Raw genomic sequence first — 6,751 nt, 5'->3', positions numbered from 1 at the left:
AGGGAAAGAATATCAGGAAGTATTAGAGGAAAATGGCCTTAGCTGTATACAGTATACTGGACTCTACACACGTACATACATATATATGTAGTAATGCAATAATATGATATAATTACACATGCATAATGTATTATATATAATGCCATATATGTGTATACATACTTGAGATATATAATAAATCATTCTCTACATTAAAAGCACTTCTTATATTTATATGAGAACAGGCAAGGCACATATAAACTATCCCACCATAATGAACATCCATTCAGTTGCCTAAAATAATTCCTGAAATTAGTTTTAAAAGCTCTCCAAAATATCTTAGCTAAAAATCAGCTTCCTTGTTACAATAAAGTAATAGGCTTCAAATTTCAATTCTTTACACTACAGATTATTGTTCTTCTTATAAGAGTTAAAAAAAAAGCTCTGCACTAAAAAATAGATCTAGCATTCCCATTAAAGATAAATCTTCCTTTGGAATTAGATCAAAGGAAACTGATTCCAAACAAGACTGTCCATGTCAGGCAAAACACCTACACTGCACCCTTAGTACATACCTCTTGCTAAAGGATCATTTTAGAAACTTTAAAGGTAGTGGCATAAAAAGCATAGCTTTGTGAACTATAGTCCATTAGATGAATGACTGGAACAGGAACTTTAGCGTTTCAGGGTTTGATGTTGACCAAAATACAGTTGTTGGTTTCTTCCAGCAAATTAAAGCTGCTTACTTTTTTTCTCAACTATCTAGATAAATCCATGTTTGGACTTCCTTAGGTGAAGCAGAGCAAACCCCACGCTGTGATCAGAACTTCCCCCTCTAATGCTCCTCAATCATAAACTGCTATTCTATTTGAATGCCTTTTGTAAGACAGATCTAAGTGAATCTTTTCTGTGTGATGACCTCATTGAGGATACTCTGGAGGTTACTCGGTGAATGTAGATATGCCAACTTACTCTGCCACTTTGCCTTTCAGAGGCTTTCAGTTTTAGTATACAGAAAATTTGAGAAATTTCTGTCTGAAGTCAATGAAGAATATGCATTTTCTGAGCAGTGAGAATTAGCCAGAATTGCAAGATCATAATGACACTATTTAGCTTTGTTTCAATTCCACTTAACCAACTCCCAAATGAAAATTAGCCTTATTTTACTATTTAACAAATATATCCTAAGGAAATAATTGAAATAGATTACTTTTTTTGCATTTATTATGACAGAAGAATTTAAATTTGAAATGCAGTAGAATGAAACTTTTTAATAATATTTGCAGATATTAATAAGTGAATGCTTTCAAAATCTACTGAATTAAGCTTACTCTTCAAAAATTACCAAATTGAAGTAGATGCTCAAATGGAGCTATATACAAAAGTACAGCTTATAATGACGTATGAGAAATTGAAGCAGATAGAAAGGGTACCCTGTTTAACCATTATTCTTCATTACTAGGGGCTAACATGTCTAAATTATAACCTCCATCTGTCTCTTCTCCCCTAATCAGTTCCTTCTTTCCTTCCTCCTGCCCTCCCTCATTCCCTTCCTTTCTAATTCTCTTCCTCTCTCCCCTTTCTTTTGGGAATATTATTGAAAAGAATCTGGGTGCCCAGCAGGGCACTTAGCTAGAAAATGTAAACAAAGTTTCTCCCATCCCAGGGAGATGGGAGATTTAGAGTTTCTAGTAATGCATTGTGACACTTGAAGTACATTCAGCTGTTCTTAAAAAAAATCAAAGAAGGGCTTCCCTGGTGGCGCAGTGGTTAAGAGTCCGCCTGCCGATGGAGGGGACATGGGTTTGTGCCCCGGTCTGGGAAGATCCCACATGCTGTGGAGTGGCTGGGCCCGTGAGCCATGGCCGCTGGGCCTGCACGTCCGGAGCCTGGGGTCTGCAGCGGGAGAGACCACAGCAGTGAGAGGCCTGCGTACCGCAAAAAAAAAAAAAAAAAAAAATCAAAATACTCTTTTTTAAAGACATGAATGCTATTCTTTATTTTCCAATAATGCCTAATAGGACTTGATGAGTTCTATTCTTATTTAGCATATGCATACCTGTAATGACAAATTATATTGAAAAACAGAGAGGAATCATTATATTAGGGAATTAAAGCTACAGCTATAGTTTGATGATAAAAATAAAATTATTTTCTTGCTTAAATAGCACATTTTAATCTTCATTATGGAAATCAGTATGAGAAAACCTTGACTAGAGTTCTGACTTTCCCTTCTTTCCATTTTTTTGATCCTAGGTAATGGTATCCATCTCTCATAGCAAAACTCAAGATTGTAGGTGATATTAAATTATGAAACACCCAACGTCCCAGTACTGAATCGAATTAGTTTCTCAATTTTCATTTGTAAAATGCCTCCCTAATCTTTCTTCTCATCAGCCCCTGAGACTATCAACATCTCTCACTTAGTTTATTGTCAACACTTTTTAGTTGGCTCCTGTGCTCTCTATTCTCTTCTGTAATCAGTCCATCTTCCATACTGCTAGTTTTATTTCTAAAGTGAAGATTAAATTATGTAGTAACTTAGCTTAAAAACATCCAACAACTTTCAGATGTCTGGATCTAGTCTAAATTTCTTAGTGTGATAGCTTAGGTCCTTTATATTCTCATCCCAGCTACATTTACCACCTGGTTGTTTATATTCATTATTTTAAACATAGGCAGTATAACAGTGTTCTAAATTGTCATGCTCTTGGATGCCATTGTGCCTTTGGATATTTCTATTTCTTTTTTTTTGCAATAGCCTTCCAAAAAGGCTTCATCCACACTTCATCCTAAAGAAGACTCGATAATGCCACGCTTTGAAATTCAGTCCAAATGTTTATATACTTCAACCCTATGGTGAAGGTTTCTTCACATCAGCACTCCTGTCACCCACACCCCTAAGAGAGCACTGATGGCTTTATATTTCAAGTTTCTGTCTCTAAGCACGTGTTCGACAAAAGAAGTTTAGCTATGCCAAATCACTATCCTCACTTTTATTCTCTGCACAAAATTTTTCAAGGTCTTGCATTCCTTAACTCAAACTCTACCAATTAAAAAATAAAATACTTTAGTCTCAGGAGGAATATGGTAGTAGTGTATTTTGTTGGAAGCTGTGTTATTTACCATTAATAAATAATTCATTAACTATATAACCAATTAAATTAGGATCCAGCCTCAATGGGCATTGAATTCTTATAGTGGAAATGGAATCACCAGATAATAAAAAAAAGAATAAGAGTTTTCCATCTAGTTACAAATGTGTTTTGAAAAAAAGTTATTTGGAAAACTATGTTATTTGAGAATAAAAATCTTAAGAACTTGAATCCTTTATTGTATGCTTATTTTAAATCCCATCTCATTTATTTTAATAATTAGCATTTTATTCTTATCTTGGTAGTTTAGGTACTCAAGTTATATTGTCTCTGATTAGTTTTCCTTTAAGTCTAGTCAAGGAATAGAAATAGCACAGATCCTGGGAGGGTTGCAGGGACACTGAGAAATGAAGACTGAGAGGAGGACGTAGAGCATGAAAAGGAGATCATGAATTCAGATAAATGGTAATACGGCTACCCCACTAGACTCTTCTTTGCTGCTCCTGAGACAAGCTGCCCTGGGTCTGGAAGCTAGAGAGGGAACCATACTAGAGAGCACAGGACATAAGAAGCCTCTTTACAGAGATAGCCAAAACTTTTTACTTAACAAAAGACTTCATGGTATAAATATTTGATGGAATCTTTCTTTTTTATAAAACTAGGAGGGAAGAGTTAAAATGTTCTCATAGTATTTGGTTGAAATATGTATCTAATCTAATGCTTAGATATTCACTATCATTATGAATTTGTTCAGATAAGTTAACAAACAGGACAGTCAATAAATTCAAACTTAAAGTGTAGAAAATTTCAAAGATTATGTAGTAAGAACTGATGTTTGTTTCACAGAATCTGATAAGATTATTGCTAGAAGGGAGTTTAGACATAAATCAAGTGCCACTTCTTCATTTTACACAGAATATATTAGGAGACAGTTCTGGAATCAATATATACATACTGAAAGTCACATAGTCAATTAGCTGAGGAGCCAGTACTTGAATTTAGATCCCATTTATTATCTGCTTGCATTTCCCCACATTGGTCTATTTTCATTAGATATGTGACGAATTATTCTCCCTTAAACTCTTGCAAAACATGTTCCCCAACTTCCTTACCCCTTTCTTCCCAAGATCTGTCTTGGATTTGGTTCCTTGACCAGCAGGCTTCCCTTCTAATCTTTCAAGTTAAACTTTTGTAGTATCCTCCTCCAGTGCCTTATAAATAAATTTCCAAGCAAGTTTATGCTCTAGAACATGAAGCCTGATGACTTAAATCACACATAGAGACTTTAAAAGCAATTTACGTAGTATTAATATTTTTAGGCTAGTTGCAAATATGTCCTTTCAAGAGGAAATAGCTCCATATTTTCAAACTTACTGGCAATTAGACAGTTGTTTTTATCATTTTTGCTTTTCAGTTTGAAAAATACAACCCCTGACCTTTGTGTCTGCAATAAGAGAGGGAAGAGATGTAGGGACTTTGGCTGACAAAGATAGTTCATGAATTCTCAATTAGCCTCTCTCCAAAGGACGGTTGCATACTTAGTTATGCTTTTATAAGTTATAAAACCACGTAAAAAGATTTACTTTCAAAACCCATCATCTCTATTTGTACGGATTAATACACTAATGGTCCTTCTGGAACATACTGTGCCCCAACCATATTTGAAAATCTTCCATAAATAACTAAAAGATTATCCTTGGTAGAACAAATTTAAACTTACTTTAACTTATTGTTAGAATTAGTGATATTTTATTTCAGAAGACCAAAAATTATATATACATCAATTTAAATATTAATTGAAGTATATAAACAATGCACATTCTCGGTTATAATCTGAGAAATACATACATTTAGATTGCCATTAGATGTGCAATTCACATATTGAATTGTAGGGATAATTCTTTTTCTTTTAATTTTAGAGATGGATAAGATAAGATTCAGTGTGTTACACATTATTAAATTCTCATTGACTCTCAGGAACAAAATGCTGATGCTTATGTGAAAACACTGCTTGCAGAGACAACACACTTATTTAAACTAAAGCAAACACGAGCATTTAAATGCAAAACATTCAATAACAGCATTTAATTCAAGAGAAGAGACTATAAATCTTCGAAGATTATACATCAAATAATGATTGAGAATATATATATTGTTTAAATGGCAGATTAACTTTCGATTTTTTAGGAAAAATATTCTCGTTTCATCCCTCAAAGAATATAAGATTTTGTAATTTAGTAGTTGAGTAAAAAATAATATGTGAATTATGGATAAAATAATATTTTGATGGTGAACTTTTATTAAATGTTTATAGAATTGCAATTTATAGTACCATATATTTATGAGATTAGTGTTAATATTGCCCTTCTACCAGTTTAATGTCTTGTCCATAATTTCAGCCCTAGAGAGTAAATTAATTTATTCCTTAAGTAATTGATGCCAATGTACTTATTTGAAATACCTTTTCTAGGGAATTTTACACTTTCAGAATGTATGACGGGCTATATATGATTTTGAAGAACAAATCTATCAGTTTTACATTTTAAACTATTTCCTCTATTTTACTAATATTGTTTGTTAGAAATTGATTTTTTAAATGTTTTAACCCTCAGGTACCTTGACCATACATAAAATGTGCCTGGAGTAGCCCTAGCATAGAGCTTCTTTTCCCTCGCATATAATTTAGTTTAGCTTTTATTTCAGCTTTATGATTTATTATTATCATTAGGAGTAGTAGTAATAGTAGAAGTAGTAAAATAAGCCAAAAAGTGCTTTTTGTTTTGTTTCTGTTGTTGTTGTTTCTGCGATCAGAAAAATTTAATAAGGTGGGGTTGAGGCAAATGTTGGGTTGGGGAGGCAACCACCTGCATGGAAGGACCAGCCTCACAGCACGGATCCAGCATGACCTCCGCCGCCTCCCTCTTCGTAGTCCCACACCTGGAACCACCAGGCATTTGCTGTCCCCTGGATCATGGCTGAAAGCCCTTGGCCAGACTGCAGGTGGAACAGGCACAGGATTTGTTTATTGAGGGCCACACTCCGACCCAGCTCATAGCCTACACAAAAATATGGTTGCCATGACCATGTCTGCCTGTTGCAGCCAGGCCAGGTCCTGCTCATAAATGAGCCTGTCACCCCCAGCAGCCTCATAGATTTCTAACTGGTGCTTTCTGCTCTTACCATGGTCTCATCTATTGGTGTGTGTGATAAATGTGCAGAAAATATAATTCTCAGTTTAACATGTGGCTGAATGCCAATCAATAGATGGTTTGGGGACCATTGTAAAGCAATTATACCTCAATAAAGATGTTAAAAAAAAAAAAAAAAAAAAAAAAAAAAAAAAAAAGATGGTTTGGGGAGTTCCCCAGTGGTCTAGTTGTTAGGATTTGGCACTTTCACTGCCGTGGCCCTGGTTCAAACCCTGGTTGGGGAACTGAGATCCTGGAAGCTGTGGGGCCAAAACTGAAAAAAGAAAAAAAAAAAAAAAGATGGTTTGTCTTTTCTCCATCCTTTCCAAATTCAAGGTAACTTCCACCATTCTTTCAAGGATAGCATGTAGGTCCTTGACGAAGTTTGCTGGGACTCAAGTAGCAGAGAGAGCTAAGTCCTCCAGGACTCTAGTATGATAGAGAAGGATTCATTGTTTTGCTCTTGCCAGCTTCTTGATATGTTAATCA

At 34.8% G+C, this 6,751-nt stretch overlaps 1 non-coding gene across 1 annotated transcript; it reads left to right on the top strand.

Annotated features, from left to right (window-relative positions):
- Nucleotides 1–6,435: 6,435 nt before the first annotated feature.
- TRNAE-UUC (transfer RNA glutamic acid (anticodon UUC)) lies at nucleotides 6,436–6,507 on the top strand. Its single transcript has one exon. It is a non-coding gene; the product is annotated as a tRNA-Glu (tRNA).
- Nucleotides 6,508–6,751: the final 244 nt, after the last annotated feature.

The sequence above is a fragment of the Lipotes vexillifer genome, unplaced genomic scaffold (assembly GCF_000442215.2).
Source record: "Lipotes vexillifer unplaced genomic scaffold, Lipotes_vexillifer_v1.1 scaffold1350, whole genome shotgun sequence".
Taxonomy (NCBI): Eukaryota; Metazoa; Chordata; class Mammalia; order Artiodactyla; family Lipotidae; genus Lipotes; species Lipotes vexillifer.
Note: the sequence above shows the minus strand (reverse complement) of the source record. Positions and strands in the feature narration are given on the sequence as shown.